At 53.5% G+C, this 17,075-nt stretch overlaps 1 long non-coding RNA gene across 4 annotated transcripts; it reads right to left on the bottom strand.

Annotated features, from left to right (window-relative positions):
- Positions 1-1,540: 1,540 nt before the first annotated feature.
- Positions 1,541-8,820, bottom strand: LOC135975281 (uncharacterized). Of its 4 annotated transcripts, none has more exons than XR_010592211.1 (8): positions 8,691-8,818; positions 7,318-7,417; positions 6,842-6,904; positions 5,408-5,832; positions 5,139-5,256; positions 2,842-3,717; positions 2,617-2,708; positions 1,564-2,475 (listed from the first exon to the last, which is right to left on the bottom strand). It is a non-coding gene; the product is annotated as an uncharacterized LOC135975281 (long non-coding RNA). The 4 variants fall into 4 exon arrangements; XR_010592212.1 differs by having other exon boundaries at positions 1,565-2,475; positions 5,514-5,832; positions 8,691-8,817; XR_010592210.1 differs by having other exon boundaries at positions 1,541-2,475; positions 5,083-5,832; positions 8,691-8,820.
- Between the last annotated feature and the right edge of the window lie 8,255 nt (positions 8,821-17,075).

Genomic DNA, 17,075 nt, shown 5'->3' with positions numbered 1-17,075 from the left:
AGATCACTTGAGCCAAGGTTGTCCCCTACAACCATTTCCTCAACGAGGTCCTCACTACTCACCAGCACCAAATCTAAAATGGCAAAGACTGCTAAACTAACCTGACTGTTTTTCCCTGCAATCTTTTTCATTTGCCCATTCAATATAAACTCTGTCCAAATCTATCAGTCCTCAATCCAGCTGGTAACTCTTAATACACATCAGCACCCCACATCACATCAGCACATCTTAATACACATCAGCACCCCACTCGCTAGTTTCCCAATACACACAGATTTCTCCTCCCTCCCTCCCAGGGCCCTTCCCCACAGCCCCACCACCACAACTAAACAATGCCCCACACAGACCCCCAGTGCCCTGACACACACAGATCTCCCTCACTGCCCAGTTCGTGGGAACCGGTTGTTAAATTTAGAAGCCCTTTTAGAACCAGTTGTCTTGCGCGGAACCTGTTTTAAAAGGGCTTCTAAATTTAACAACCGGTAAGTTGAAGTGACCAGGACTGTAGCTAGGGGGGAGCAGAGGGAGCGGCTGCTCCCCCTGAGCACATTATCCAAAAGTGGCGCCTTAAGAGCCGACCCCATGCGTGCTCCAGCTCTCGGCCCCGCTCCCCGGCCCCAGCTCACCTCCGCTCCGCCTCCGCCTCTGAACACTCCGCCCCGCTTCTCCCCCTATTCCCCCCGGCTTCCCGCGAATCAGCTGTTCGCGCGGGAAGCCTGGGAGGGCAGAGAAGCAAGCAGCGGCTTCGTGCTCAAGCCCAGGGAGGCGGAGATGGAGCGGAGGTGAGCTGGGGTGGGGGGAGCCGTCCGTGCCACAGCAGGTAACCCGGGGGGAGGGGCGCGCAGGGGAACCGCTCCCCGCCCCAGCTCACCTCCACTCTGCCTCCCTGGGCCTGAGCCCGAAGGTGCCGCTTGCTTCTCAGCCCTCCCAGGCTTCCTGCGTGAACAGCTGATTCGCGGGAAGCGGGGGGGCTGCAAGCTCAGACTGACCTGGTGCTCCAGGCACTGCGCAGTGGCAGCATGGCCCGGCTCCAGCCGAGCGGTGTGGCTGTAGCACCGCCAGCCACCTCCAGGCAGCGCGGTAAGGGAGCAGGGAGGGGATGTTGGATAGAGGGCAGGGGAGTTCAGGAGGGTGGTGGGGGGCTGGATAGAGGTCGGGGCGGTCAGATGGCAGGGAACCGGGGGATTGAATGGGGGCAAGGGTCCCGGGGGGCAGTCAGGAAGGACCAGGGGTTGGATGGGGCGGTGGGAGGCAGTCAGGGGCAGGGGTTCCAAGGGTGGTCAGGGGACAGGGAGAAGGGGTGGTTGGATGGGGAATCAGGAGAGGAGTTGGATGGGGCGGTGGAGGGCAGTCAGGGGACAGGGAAGGGGGTGGATGGGGAGGAGTCCAGGGGGGGGCATCAAGGAACGCGGGGGGTTGGATGGGGCAGGAGTCCCGGGGGGGGGGGTCAAAAAGCGCTCAGGACGGGGGCGGTGGCAGAGCCCTGTGTCCTGCTCGGGGGGGGGGCGAGCGCTCCGTGCCCGTGTCCCCCTTGGGGCAGTGGGGAGGGAAGGCGGCGCGCGCGGGCTCCGTGTCCCGCTTGGGGCCGGGGGGGAGTTGGAGGCGCCGCGGCGCGTGAGGGCTCCATCCCCATGTCCCGCTTAGGGCGGTGTGGGGGGGTTTGAAGGCGTGGCGGCGCGCGAGGGCTCCATCCCCGTGTCCCTCTTGGGGCGGGGGGGGTGGAGGCGTGGCGGCGCGCGAGGGCTCCATCCCCGTGTCCCGCTTAGGGCGGTGTGGGGGGGTTTGAAGGCGTGGCGGCGCGCGAGGGCTCCATCCCCGTGTCCCTCTTGGGGCGGGGGGGGGTGGAGGCGTGGCGGCGCGCGAGGGCTCCATCCCCGTGTCCCGCTTGGGGCGGGGGCGGGTGGAGGTGTGGCGGCGCGCGAGGGCTCCATCCCCGTGTCCCGCTTGGGGCGGGGGCAGGTGGAGGCGCAGCAGCGCGCGAGGGCTCCATCCCCGTGTCCCACTTGGGGCGGGGGGGAGGGAGCTGGCAGCGCGCGAGGGCTCCGTGCCTGTGTCCTGCTTGGGGCAGGGGGGGAGGTGGCGCGCGAGGGCGCAAAAATATCCTTGCGCTGGCGCCGGCATTGGGTCAGGGGGGGTGCCTGAAAGCCCCGCCACCGCAGCTCTGATTGGGCTGGACTCAGCCGCCCGCATTGCTGGCTCCTGTCGGCGGGCAGGCACGCCACCGCGGGCTGTATGTTGTGCAGGCCTGCTATATGGCATGAACCTGTTAGTCCCTCATAGATTAGTCCACACTGCATCTACTTCTGCTGTCAAACCTTCTCGTGGCTCCATAGCATGAGAGGGCTAATGCACAGATTCCATCTCTTCCTACAAGGTCACAAAGAATGTATCGGAGATCGGAGGCTAATCAGTAGAAAGGGAAAAGGTCAATAATGCCGTGGCTGATGTAATGAACCAGCTGTCTTGCAACTCATCCTGTTATGGAAGGAAGACAGAGACATGAGAGAAATGAGGTTGCAAGGTGCCCCAGACATATATATGGGGCACTGCTAGTTGTGAGAATATGGGACTGAGCAACGCTCTGCAATCTCAGTTCAACAAGTCAACAAAACTTACCTCAGCAAAGAAGGCAACTGAGGTGAGCGTGTGCTTCTTCCTGCCCCACTTGGGCCTTGGGCCTGAAATCCTTCCCTCTCTCATGTGGGCCTCTGGAACATAAATACCCATGAGTTACAGGGACAGCAAGCTCTACAGAGCAAATCCCTACGGCAGATGGTAGGAAGAATAGCTTATACTAATCTATCTATCTTTCTATCTATCATTACATGTTAATTCACTTACAGCATCTAGGCCTTCCCATTGTAGCTGAATGGCTCACAGTCAGAAGCTGGGATGTATCTGTTGAGGGGCTGGATTGTAGGATGAGAGTCCATGAATAGGCTCAGGCCAATGTCTTCCTATGTCACTGTCCAAAGTCTGGCACTAACATTCATATTCAGGCATCTAAACGAGTGGATTGATTTTCATAGGAGCTGAACAGCCACGGCTTCGGCAGATTCGAGTGGGAAGTTCTTGGAATTCAGCATTTGAGAAAGGTCAGGCCATTTATTTAGATGCCTGAGTGTGGCATTGCAGCCTCTGTCATGGGTCGTTTACAATGAAGACGGAATCAACATCATCTCGGCACGACAACCAAGTTCAGGATCTAATCGAGCTGTATCCTCTCTGTACTGCTGTACGGTTGCGAAACATTGGGACTGCGCCACTCAGAGTGGGCAAAGCTGGAGGCTTTCCACATAAAATGCCAACGTTGTATATTGGGCATAGAGTGGAACGACTTCATTTGTAAAGCAGATGTTTATGGTCGCTCCGGTCTACAGACTACTGGGGCCATTGTCCGCAGATGGCGTCTTATGCTTTTCAGACATGTCGTGAGTATGCCACAAGAGGTTCCGGCGAACGCCGTTCTTTGAGTGGCTCGTACCATCCGAGAGACAATTCCATCAATCAAGGGATGCAGGCAGCCCAGAGGCAGGACCCCTATTACATGGGTGCCTCAAGTCTATTCCGACGTTGGGCTCTCGGCCCGTCAAGCACAGGAACGGATCAATGGTGAACAATTGCTACGGCCGACCGTTCGGCTAAGCGTTGAAGAAGAAGTATGGATTTAGGTACTTAACTTTTGACATCCATGTTTGAAAGTGCTGGCCCAAGTGTCTAAAGAAAAGTGAGATTATATAATGTCAATGGATGGAGCAATGAAGGGTTTTATTTAACTGTCCAAGGGGAACTAGAGGCCTGGATCATACGAACAGCCATATTGGATCAGACCAGTGGTCCATCTAGCCCAGCATTCCATCTTCTGACAGTGGCCAGTGCCAGATGCTTCCAAAGGAATGAACAGAACAGGGCAATTTATCAAGTGATCCATCCCCATCATCCAGTCCCAGGTTGAGGGACACTGTGACAGGGAGCTGAGCAGGAGCTGCTGAGCCAGCCCTTGGTCACTCCGGTTCCAATTAAGGGAGATGAATTGGAGCTGATTAGACCACCTGGCCCTAATTGGGGAAGTAGAGACAGCTGCTGCCTAATTAGGCTGGGGCTGTATAAAAGCCTCAGGGGAAGGAAGCCAGGAGAGGAGCAGGAAGAAAGGGAAAAGGCAGGAAGTGGAAGCAGGGAGGTAGCTCTCCTCTCCCTCCTGCCTGTAGGTAAAGGGCTACTTGTATGGTGAAAAGGTGGTGAGAGCACAACGTGTAAATAAACTGCACCGGAGGTTACTGAAGTGACTTTATCAGCCCAACAGGGTTAGGAGCCAACAGGGTCCTGCAGCACCTTGTTACAGACACCCAGAGCATAGGGTTGTGTGCCTGACCATCTTAGCTAATAGATTCATCAGTGGCTATCTTCCATGAATGTATCTAGTGGTTTTTGAACCCAGTTATACCTTTGACCTTCACAACATCCCCTGGCAACAAGTTCCACGGGTTGACTGTGCGTTGTGTGAAGATGTACTGCCTTACGTTTGTTTTAAACTTGCTGCCTATTAATTTCATTTATTCCAAATATTTACTAAATTTCAATTGGTATTCTGTTGCTTAACAGTGTGATTAAAACTGTGATTAATCATGATTAATTATTTTAATCGCAATTAATATGTTTCAGGTAATCGCGTGACTTAACTGCGATTAATCGACATCCCTAATTTTGGTAATTTATTAAAAAAATGTGTCAGCAAATAATGGAAAATGGTGTGATTATATTGTTATTTTGACAAATACAATATGCAGAATTTTACAGAATTTTTAATTTTTTGGTGCAGAATTCCCTCAGTTGTACATGGAAGCTGCGTTACTTTCTACTTATCAACATTGAATTTCATCTGCCATTTTGTTGCCCAGTCATCCAGTTTGGGGAGATCCCTCTGCAACTCTTCACAGACAGCTTTGAACTTAGCTATCATGTAGGATACGTGTCTAGAGAAAGGTCAGTTTATGTAAGATAAGAGGCTTGTGAAGGAGAATTATCCCTATTTGGGCTGGATTGCATAGAACCAGAGAGGATGGAGAGGAGCTGGATAAATACCTGGAGAAGGATGAGGGGACCAAAGCACAAGTTTGCAGATCAGCTAGCGAACATACCATATGGCATGAACCTGTTAGTCCCTCGTAGATTCGTCCACACTGCATCTACTTCTGCTGTCAAACCTTCTTGTGGCTCCATAGCATGAGAGGGCTAATGCACAGATTCCATCTCTTCCTACAAGGTCACAAAGAATGTATCAGAGATCGGAGGCTAATCAGAAGAAAGGGATGTAATGAACCAGCTATCTTGCAACTCGTCCCATTATGGAAGGAAGACAGAGACGTGAGAGCAAAGGCCCTTGGTTTTACACTAACAGTCTTGTCACCTTTTTGTTTAGCTGGAGCCAGTAGCCGTCATTCTGATGAATACTGGGGTCACTTAAACTCATCGCCAGTTGCCTACATCTCATGGGGAACAATGCAGGTAATTACCACAGGATCATGCAGGCACTGGCTTCGGGGCTGGAGTGGTGGCTCAGCTGACCTCCTCCAGTCACCAACTTCTCTGTGGGAACTCAGGGCCCTCCTGAGTCCCATCGGTGGTTTTGGGAAGGGTCCGGGCCACCCAAGAGATCTCTGTCAGGAGCATTTTCCCTCTCCTCCTGGCCAGTCAAGCAGCAGAGCAGGTTCCTGAATCTAGCTCCTAGGGTCTGACGTGACTGGTTTCTGCCACCATCCCGAACTTGCTGAATGGCCCGTGAGATACTGACATGGACAGAGAAATCCGGATCTTGCTGCAGGCCACTGAGAGCTGAGACAGAGAGAGGAAGCTCAGGTCAAAACACATATCGTATTAGCATGCCCTAGCACCTGCACCATGGGCCTCTGTATCTTCCACAGGGGCGGCTCTATGTTTTTTGCCACCCCAAGCACGGCAGTCAGGTGGCCTTTGGTGGCATGCCTGCGGGCGGTCCGCTGGTCACGTGGATTCAGCGGCGTTTCTGTTGGTGATCTGCTGGTCCCGCGCCTTCAGTGTACCTGCCGCCGAATTGCCGCCGAAGCTGCGGGACCGGCGGTCCTCCCGCAGGCATGCAGCCGAAGGCTGCCTGACTGCCGCCCTCACGGCGACCGGCACACCGCCCCCCGTGGCTTGCCGTCCCAGGTACGCACTTGCTGCGCTGGGGCCTGGAGCCACCCCTGATCTTCCACAGCAACTAACTCCTCCCAGATGCTCTGGACCCACCAGGGCTATCAGTGTCATCGCCATCTGATAACCCCTTAAGTCCTCAGTGACATCTGCCCTTGGCAGCACCATCTTCCACTGCATTCTGGGGCATCCACCTCCTTAGCACCATCTCCCTGACACATGCCAGGGCCTCTCACCCTGCCTGGCATTTACTTTCTCCTTGTAAAACCTTCTGGCACCTGGAGATGGAAGTGACGCCTGACATCAGAGAAAACAAAGCTGGGACTGATGTCCAGGCTCTCACAACAGCTACCTCTGGCCACGTCTAAATTGAACTCAATGCAGCAGCATGGCGGGGGAGTTGCACTTTTTCCTAGACTGGTTCACAAGTGGGAGGGATAGCTCAGTGGTTCGAGCATTGACCTGCTAAACCCAGGTTGTGAGTTCAGTTCTTGAGGGGGCCATTTAGGGAACTGGGGTTTAAAAAACAAACAAACACTATCTGGGGATTGGTCCTGCTTTGAGCAGGGGGTTGGATTAGATGATCTCCTGAGGTCCCTTCCAACCCTGATATTCTACAAGGAGCATGAGCTCTCCTTCCATATGCAAACACAGCCATGTGGCAACAACTTACACTGAAGTATCAGCTCCTTCTCTTGCCTGACCATGGCGGGCTCTGAGCTTCAAACAGTGCAACCTGGAACGTACAATGGAAATGAATCTTGCAGGAGTTTTCACTTCCCCTGGGGCTACCTTTTAAAAAATGTCAGTCTTTCCAACAAGCAAAACAGCTTTCAAGTGGTCCCTGGGATAATCAGACAAGTCCACAAGCTCCAAGACAGAGAGGCTCATGTCTTGGAAGATGCAGAGAGCCTGATTGCCAATGGCTATGGTATTGCTGCAGTACCACAGGGATTCCAGTGGGTGGAGCTGGAGGGTAGGGTTGTAATTTGCTCCAGGCCTTTTGATATAATCCCCAGCCCAACTGCCTCAAGGGCAGGAAATCTAGACACTAGGATCCCAGGGGGTTAATTCTTGCTGCTAGTGCCCTCCAAGCAGAACACAGGACAACCTCTCAGATAGAAGTTGCTTAAGGAAAGTAGTGGTTACCGATAAAGATGGCTGCTGCCCGTCGTATTGGAGCTTGGGGGCTTTGGAGGTGATCCAGACATTGGAGCAAGATGTCAGATACGTTCTTGAGCTTCAGCACCTAGGAATAGAAACCAAAGAAGCTTCTTGTTGCTGGGGCCGCAGGGTGAGGAGAAGAGAGATTTCATCTGCTTGGCTTGGAGGGGTGGGAAGAATGCAGCTCCCATCTCCATGTATCCTGGGGGCGACCATCTACATGCCAGGCAGTCATTAAATGACCATTTCAGAGTGTCACCAGACACATTGCTGGTGTCTGAGCTGCTGGCACTGCAGGGCTGGAGCCTGGCACTAGTAGGGTTACCATATTTCAACAATCAAAAAAGAGGACGGGAGGAGCCCCGCCCTAGCCCCGCCCCTGTCCTAGCCCCGCCCCCATCCTGTCCTAGCCCCGCCCCCATCCTGTCCTAGCCCCGCCCCCATCCTGTCCTAGCCCCGCCCCTGCCCCTTCCACTTCCTCCCACTTCCTGCCCCCTCAGAACCCCCAACCCTCCCCCCCACTCCTTGTCCCCTGACTGCCCCCCAGGACTCCACCCCCTCCCTAAGCCTCCCTGCCTCTTGTCCCCTGACTGCCCCCTCCTGAGACTTTCCCCACATCCTAACTGGCGCCCTAGGACCCTACCCCCTACCTGTCCCCTGACTGCCCCAACCCTTATCCACACCCCCACCCCCTGACAGCCCCCCCCAGAACTCCTGACCCATCTAAACCCCTCTGCTCCCTGTCCCCTGACTGCCCCCTCCTGTGACCCCTGCTCCTAACTGCCCTCCAGAACCCCACCTCCTACCTAAGCCTTCCTGCTCCTTATCCCCTAACTGCCCCTTCCTAAGACCCCCCCAACTGCCCCCCAGGACCCTACCTCCTACCTGTACCCTGACTGCCCAAAACCTTATCCACTCTCCCCCAGAAAGTCTGCCCCGAACTCCCGGACCCCCCCCCCCCCGCTCCTTGTCCCCTGACTGCCCCCTCCTGGGACCCCTGCTCCTAACTGCCCTCCAGAACCCCACCCCCTACCTAAGCCTCCCTGTTCCTTGTCCCCTAACTGCCCCCTCCTGAGACCCCCCCACCTGTACCCTGACTGCCCAAAACCTTACACCCCCAACCCCCAGACAGCCCCACCCAGAACTCCCAAACACCCCCCCCCGCTCCTTGTCCCCTAACTGTCCCCTGAGACCCCCCCCACCTGTACCCTGACTACCCAAAACCTTACACCCCCAACCCCCAGACAGCCCCCCCCCGAACTCCCTGACCCATCCAACCCTCCCCCCTGCTCCCTGTCTCTTGATTACCCCCCCCCCCCGAACCTCCCTGCCGCTTCTCTGGCCCCCGGCCCCCTTACTGTGCTGCAGTAAACACAGCTGGGGGGAAGCATGCTCTGAGCTCCAGGCGAACGGCCAGCGATCTGTGAGTGCAGGGCGGGCGGGGGAGGAGGGGAGTGGTGTCAAGTTTCAGGAGGGAGGAGCGGGGAAGTGCAGCTCTGGCTCTGGCTTTTGGAGCACCGGCTGCCCTGTTAGCCGCGCGCACGCTCTGCATGGGGGGGGGGGGAGGAGGGGAAGTCCGGACATTGACAAATTCCCCCCGGACGCTATTTTTAACCTGAAAAAGCCGGACATGTCCGGGGGAATCCGGACGAATGGTAACCCTAGGCACTAGAGAACACTGAAGCCCGGTTGTATGGGCTTCATCTGGGGAGGACATTAGAGAGGGTGCAGAGCATAAGAAATACGGTGCAGAAGTGGCCAATGGGCTGGGGTAAGGTGAAAAATGGGGACATCCAGGTTCCTGCAGGATTCAGAAGGCATTTTTGCCATCAACTGATTCTTTATGTTCTGAGCTTTCACCTCCGTACTGAACTCCTGGCCAGGTCTGGCTGTTCAGATCTGACAGGCACTGGGAGCAGTGGGGGAGCTGGGTGCTTCTAAGAGGAAGCCAGAGTGCAGTATGCTAGTACTAGACATGCAATCAGAGCAGTGAGTGAGGGAACACGTTTCTGGTCCCACATCTAGAAGCAGCACTCATGAGAAGCCGATTGTTCACTTACAGAGTGCTGGCAGATCTTGTCCACCACCTGGGGATGGGTATGCCAAGCCTTCTTGCTGTTAATCTGCTTAGGACAAGACCATCCCAGGAGCTGAAAACACCCAGCCAAGGCTTTCTGACACCTCTGCAACACAAGATGGGACAAGGAGAGTTTGCATCATGAGAAGAGCTGGAATCTGTGGTCACTCTGCAGTGAAAAGCCAGCTGAAATGATCAATGAGGGAAAGGAATGTGGGGATCACATGGTATCCTGCTGACCCTTGGTGTCTCTTTGTTCCTATTAGTGGAGGCTCCTGGAGTTTGATCTTCATGGTGGCTGCAGTTCAGTGACTTAGGAAGTGGCTGCTGGGAGCCATAAAACATTTCCACTTGTGTGTCCATTGAAGGCCAGGGAACTTGCTTGGGTAAGCAGGTAGGGCTGAGATTTTTCACTTTTGGGAGGCGGCTCTGGAGACAGACCTAGCAGGAGAGCTGGAGCAGTCAGGGCCTGCTGCACCAGGGAGCACATGGCAGCGGGACTCACCTTGCCCACGTCAGGGTCCTCGTCCTGTAAGTGAAGGAGCAGTGGGACCAGGCTGCGGGTCACTTCCTCCTGCAGCAGGGGCTTCTGCCTCCTCGTCACTGTGTTAAGCAACTTTGTAAAGAGCATGATGGCAGCAGAGCGCACCTGGGGTCTCACCTGTGATGGACACACAACCATGAGGGGATCTCACCGAGGGAGCTTCACACTCTCCTTACAGGGTAAGCTCGGCACAATGCAAACCACAGATAGTCTGACTAATAACTCCATGGTCTGCCCACCAAGAGGACACCCATTTGCAGAAAGGTTTGGGTGGAGGGGCAGACAACACAGGTTAGGACAGTGGTTCCTAAATTTCCCTGGAGGCCTCCTGTAAGTGCTGACTCCATCCACAGTGAAGGGCTCTTTGGAGGGTTTCTTTAATGGGTTCAACACTTTCATAGTTTCATTGCATTTAAGGGCCATTCATTCATCTAGACTCCAAAGCACAGGACATTACATTTCACCCCATGACCACTACATTGAGCATGTTAACTTGAGTTAGATTAAAGCATATCAGTCCTCAGGAGACCAAACGGTTGCATGCCACACACAGAGAACACGAGAGACCAAGGTGTCACCAATGCCTGAGGCCCAGGCAATGGCTCGGAACTGATCAGGTCAGATATGCCACCACTACAACTCCAGAGTCACAACACTGCCTGGCTGGGGATGGGCAGGTCAAGAGCCCCTGACTTACAGCATCGAGTAAGGGGATTAGCTTCCTGGCCACGCTGGTGCGCTCACTCCCATCCAGGCTCTGCAGAAGGTTCTGAACAGCTGAGATGGCCTCCAGAATACTCCCATCATCCTTCTCATCCGAGCCCCAAAGGATGGCAGGCAGCAGGGCCTTGACTTGTTCCACCTACACACACACACACGGGGGGACTCATCAGATCTCCCAGCCCTCCAGTGAGTACAAGCCACAGTGCCAGGGCTGTGTTTATTCTACCCCGTGGCACCAAGTCAGAGAGAAGCTCCGTCTCCACAGTCGGAGGCTTGGTGCTTTAGAATCGATGGGGATGCCTGACGAGGCAATCAGTGAATCCTAACCCTGTCCCGGGTCGTTCTGGTGTAGGGTGGGCAAAGCTGTGGTTTGCTTCAGGGCTTTTCTCTCTTTTCTACGTGCTATTCATTATTATTATAGCAGATGCTGGCAGCAATCTCCATAGTTAAGGCTGGTACACAGTTTCCATTCTAGTTGCTCCTTTTGATACGCTCCTAAAAACATTCCCTTTTTGGATGGAAATGTTCCATGCTGTCTCCCCAGTCAATTGTGATTTTTTCCTGGAGAGATTGCGTCTCTGAGCTGTAGGACAGTTTTTCCACTTACAAACAAACAAACGAAAACTTCTAGCCACCTTCTTTTCCCATGCAGACAATCCCCCAAATGGTGAAACTTGGGGAAAAAATCAAACCTGGCCCATGGGGAGTCCTAGGTTAGAGCTGAACCCTCTGCAAAGTTTGAGAAACTTGGCCCTGATAGTGCAAGGCATTGAAATATCATTTGGGGACAGGGTCACAAACACTCTTTAAGAGAGTGTTCTGCCTCTCTCAGGGCCAGAGACTTTGGGGCCAGCCAGCCCCATGCATTAATCAGATGCAGCGGAGGAGGAGAGAACTATTTTGGGCTGTCAGGAAGGAAGGGGAAGCAGGAGCAGGGGGGAGTGGCTCCTAGAGTACCCTGGGAGGGAAGGCAGGGGGAATCTGATGGGGGAAAAGGGACTCCAGGGAGGAAGTCTTGGGAAGCAGTCCTCCCCCAAGAGAACAAAGAACTCCGCAGAGCCTGGGGGCAAAGAGCTTGCAGAAGGGGTGCCCAGGACGGGGGCCAAAGTTAAGTTTTCTTATGTTTACTAAGGACAGGGTGGAACCTTTGTTGAGTGAGCTCAGAAGAGGAGATGTGGTAATGGCAGAAGATCCTGTTTCTGATTTTTAGTCTGTTGGACATTGTCAGGTTTGATTCTGAGGGTTTTATCTTTGGCCTTCAAAGGCTTGTTTGTCTTAATAAATGAGCCTGAATAAGGGTGTTATTGAACGAGGTATTTGTGAAGTCAAGCCGAGGAGGGGAAAGCTGAGGCAGTGCTGCAATGTTGGGTCTTGCCACTGGAGGGGGCTATGAGACAGGGCCTTGTGTGCTCGCTAAGGTCTTTAGACCAATCAAGGTCTTCCTTTGTGACAGCACCAGGAATGGTCTCTCCAAGAAGGAACAGGAATGCTGCTGGGGTAATTTGCATGGGGGAGAATTAGGGTTACCATATCTGAACTTTCAAAGAGAGGACACTCCATTGGGGGGGGTAGCCCCGCCCCCTAGCCACTCCCTCCCACTTCCCGCCCCCTGACAGCCCCCCCAGAACCCCCGACCCATCTAACACCCCCTGCTCCCTGTCCCTGACTGTCCCAACCCCTCTCCACACCCCTGCCCCCCTGACAGCCCCCCCGAACCCCGAACTCCCGACCCATCCAATCCCCCCCCCGCTCCCTGTCCCCTGACTGCCCCCCTTCTCCAACTCCCCAGCCCCCTTACCATGCCACTCAGCTTAGAGCAGGTGTCTGGCTCCACGCCCCAAGGAGCGCCCCGCCCGAGTGCTGCCGAGCGGCGTGCTGAGGCTGTGGGGGTGGGGGGTAAGCGGGGGAGGGGCTCTGGCCGCCGCTGCCAGCCCCGCCGCTGCGTTCCCTCACAGGCGAACAGCCCCGCCCCCCAGCGCTGCCGGGCGGCGTGCTAAGGCTGCAGGGGATGGGGGGAAGCTGGGAAGGGGCTTTGGCTGCTGAGGCCCCAATGCGAGCGGCGCTCGGCCGCCCTGTCAGCCACTTTTAGGTCGATAAATAGCCGACTGGGGGGAAATATCAGACATTTTTAGATTTTTAGAAATCCCCCCCGGACGGCTATTTAAAGAGTGAAAAGCCGGACATGTCTGGGGAAACCCGGACGTGTGATAGCCCTAGGAGAATAACGTCCACCTGAAATCCAAGCAGTAAAATCCCATCTAAAATACTCTCTGAGGAAAGATCTGCATTGAGGAGCCGTTGTGATCCCCGTTCCTGCTGGGGAAATGGAGACACCGAGAGGGTCAGCAAGTCAGCAGCAGAGGTGGGCTCAGAACACTGTGCCTCACTGCCTGCCCAGAACTCAGTCCACTGGGTCACAGCCACCCCGTTCGTTTTCCAGTTAACCAAGCCTGGGCTCTCACCTTCCCTGGTTGGCTTGCCAGGATACCGAGTCCTCTTAGACCAAGTGAACGGAAAACTGGGCTGGGGTGTTTTGTCCACTCCCCGAGACGGTCCGAAGTGTCTGGATGTGGGAGCTTCTTGGCCTCTTTGTAACGCAGAAGCTGAAGACAACACAGAGCGAATCAGCAACAGGGTGCTTACCGGAAAACTTTGTGTGTCGGTTCTGTGGAGAGGCATCATAACCTCCATGTTGTACCATCCATTGCTATACATCAGCCCCACTTTGTGTGTGACACCCAGTCCTCCCACTGACTTCCTGGGGCTTCGACTGGCCGTTAGCACTAGACTCAGCCATAGGCGTTAGCAGAGCTGCTCTACCCTCCAGGAGAACATGTAGGGCAACAAAATGTTCAGTGACCATTTGTATGGCGGACTCTAGTGCATCTGGGGGTTTGCCAAGAGCAGCTGAACCCCTCGTGGTGACCCTGTGAAGCAGAACAAGCCGCTCTGAGATAACGCGAAAGCTGGGACTGAGAAATCAAACCCCTGAGTTGAAATCCTGACCCCACTGAAGTCAGTGGAAGTTTTGCCATTGATCGCAATGGGCCCAGGATTGGACTCCTGGTGAGGAGAGAATTAAACCCCATCCCTTAATGAGTTAGATGAGGAGACAATCCCTGAAAACTGTCAATAGGAACTAGCCAGACAGAAACCGTGGAAATGGGGAGGACAACCTAGCGATGGACTATAGAGCCACCTCATTCCTGGTGACGTGCCTATAACTAACCCATCCAATAGAGAAGGTTAAAGATTGCTCACCACATTCAGAGCTAATGATCCTGCATCTGGGGGAGCTTTTACCATGATCCTCTCTCCTCCATACCCACTCAAAATGCCCCTCTTTGCTTTTCCTTAGTGACTTCGCAGGGAGGAACCTTTCATAGACCTGCAGAAAGGCTGATGCTGACAGGAGACCCAGCTGCCCTTCGGGAGAGTCCAGGCTGATGCTGTTCTACAGAACCTTAGTTTCTTGGATATTCCCATCAGGCTCCTGATTACAACTTTGGAGCAACCAATGATCCCCTAAAGGATCCATCTCAGATTTTACACTGAGCGTGCTGGGACAGGACTGGGGGAGCCTAGTCAGTGCTGCATGGACACCTGGCAATGTGGACATGACCAATAAAGCTCATCATTTATGTAGCGCAAGAATGAGTCTCAAAGGCTTGATTTAAGCAGTTGCTCACTAATCTGGGGGTACATCTACACTACAGGGGGGAGTCGATTTAAGATACGCAAATTCAGCTACGTGAATAGCGTAGCTGAATTCAACGTATCGCAGCCGACTTACCCCGCTGTGAGGACGGCGGCAAAATCGACTTCTGTGGCTTTCTGTCGGCGGCGCTTACTCCCACCTCCGCTGGTGGAGTAAGAGCACCGATTTGGGGATCGATCCCCGAGAGGTTGATTTCTACCCGCCGATTCAGGCGGGTAGTGTAGACCTAGCCTAGGACACAAGACCCAATTGCTCTCATCAGCTAATGAAACTTACTTCTACAAAGAAGGCCATCATGGTCAGCCTGTGTTTCTTATCACCTCTGTCGAGGAGCGGGATCACTAGGTCCAGCAGCATCCTTGTGGTCTCAGGGCAAGCATAGTGCACCACGGCTCTGTGACACAAAGCAGAAATACCTTTGTTAGTAAGGGAAGAAGCACATTCTGCAACAAGGGGGTGATGGGTCAGCTTGGGGCCACATGGCAGCCCAGAAGTGAGGACTGTTTCATTCTGGAATTGCCCCCACTAGCAGGACTGACTGCATGGAAAACGCTTGTGTATTACCTGGCCAGCAGGCTCACCCCACGGAGGTGATCTTGGGGGCTTTGTAGGAGGATCCAGCCTTGCTCCTTCTCCATAACAGTCAGCTCGGAACGGCAGCCAACACAGAGAAGCAGCATCTTTATAGCCTCCACTGCAGAGCTAGATTCAAACAACACACCAGCGTGACTGAGTGCCAGGAGCCCCCTCATGGTAGGTCTGTCAGGGAGTGACGGATTCACTTGTGTGTGGAAAGACACACCAATGGTTTAAATAGAGCTTAGGAAGGCACAGGTTCGTGACTGGGGTTCCTAGGCACTATAGTAATACAATTTAATAATATGAAGAAAGAGAGAGTTCTGAGCAAATCCTACAGACAATTGCACATCAGCACTAGGGCATGTCAATGTCACAGAACAGGAGAACTTCAGCCCTTTAGTGTCGGACCCACATTCCTTTGACACACTGGCAAATTGGCTCCCACTAATTTCTCCCCATAGCTGCTGGGATAGTCTTTCTACTCCTCTGCAGTGCATTGGTCGGTATGTCATTTACCACTGAGAGACACCCTTGCAACCTAAGCCCTGCCTGCTAACTCCCTGAGAATTAGAGAGTTATGGAAAACCTGCAGGGGCCACATGAGAGCTGGAGAAGAGAACTATGACTTCTCTATGACTGTCCATGTAATTAGACCGTTGACTTTCCAGGAGGCGCAGTACCTGGTGTGGAGGCTCTGCCGGCTGCTTTCCCTTCCAGAGACTTTATCCCCTTGTATGCTCTGTCCCAGGCTGAAATGGATTTCGACAAGAAGAGCCATTAGCAGCTGAGGATAGAGGCGGGTTGTGGCATCTCTGGACTTGCTCACCGAGATCATCTCATAGAGGGCGCATGTGGCCTGAAGAGGGAACAAGACAGACACAAGCTTACTTGGAAATCCTACTCCCTCCTGCGTCAGTTCTCAGGACTTCCTGCTTATGTGCTATGAAACTCCCCTGATTCATGGAGAAACAAACAGAGTTAAACTGCCCCGAGCAGCAGGGCGGGGGAAGCCGGGCACTGGCAGGTTGAAGACTTTGCCTTGTGGAGTCTGGTGACACTAGGCTGCATTGCCACACAGGGTACCTAGCTTTGATTTCGGATCTCGCAGAGCTTCCTGACCTGCAGGGGCTGCAGAGACAGCATGCTTGGGGTGGGGGTAATGCCTCATGGGACTAAGAATGGGAGAGAATAAATGAATGAAGAGAAGAGTGACTCTTCCATCAGCTTCCTCGGCATCTTTCTTCTCCCTCATTTGGACTTCCACCGTCATTCTTTCATGCTTGCATTGTTCCTTGGCTTCCAAGTGCCTCAGAGGGGCCTTTTCTTCTGCATCTGGGGTCTAGGGGGGCTGAGACCCTGCTTTTTGGTCAAAGTCCATGAGCAAATCTCTCAGTTCGTGTTCTGCGGCTTTCCTCTTAACAGATAGCCCCCTTTCTTTACATACTTTTTCAAGTTCTTTTGAGTCAAGACTCTCATAGGATTGTGATTCACCCATTGTAACTCATCTTTAACCCTTAAAACTCTCCATATCCAATTTAAACTTTAAATAGTGTTGGGTTATGATCTTTAAGCCCAATTGACCTGTGGCATGTGATTCCTGTGCTGACTACGCCAATTGTCACGCTCTGGAGTGGTTCACAACTGTGAGTGCCAATCTTAGATCAGACTGGCATAAAACAGGGCAGGCACCCCAAACTAGTAGTATATTCTATCATTGGATTTCACAAAGCCAGTAACAATTGTGTATTCCTGGATTACAGTACCAGTCTTACCACAGACAGTCCCCTTAGACATTCTAGCCTATCTTGCCACCCAGACAAACTGAACTTTGTGATTAAAAGTTGTTAAAACCAAAAATCACACCACATCAGGTTACTCCCAACCCCAAAGGGTCAGTCACTTACCATAGGTCAATTGGTATTCTGGATCTCACACCAAAAACAACACTGGCAGCCAATTCTCTAGTAAACTAACTAAAGATTTATTAGCTAGGAAAAATAAATGAGAGTTATTGAGAGGTTAAAGCAGGTAAAATACATTAACAGGTGAGTCAAAATTTGTAAATCCCAAATGATAGCAGAGATGTAGTAATCTCTTGGTTT

Source organism: Chrysemys picta, chromosome 13 (assembly GCF_011386835.1).
Source record: "Chrysemys picta bellii isolate R12L10 chromosome 13, ASM1138683v2, whole genome shotgun sequence".
NCBI lineage: Eukaryota > Metazoa > Chordata > Testudines > Emydidae > Chrysemys > Chrysemys picta.
Note: the sequence above shows the minus strand (reverse complement) of the source record. Positions and strands in the feature narration are given on the sequence as shown.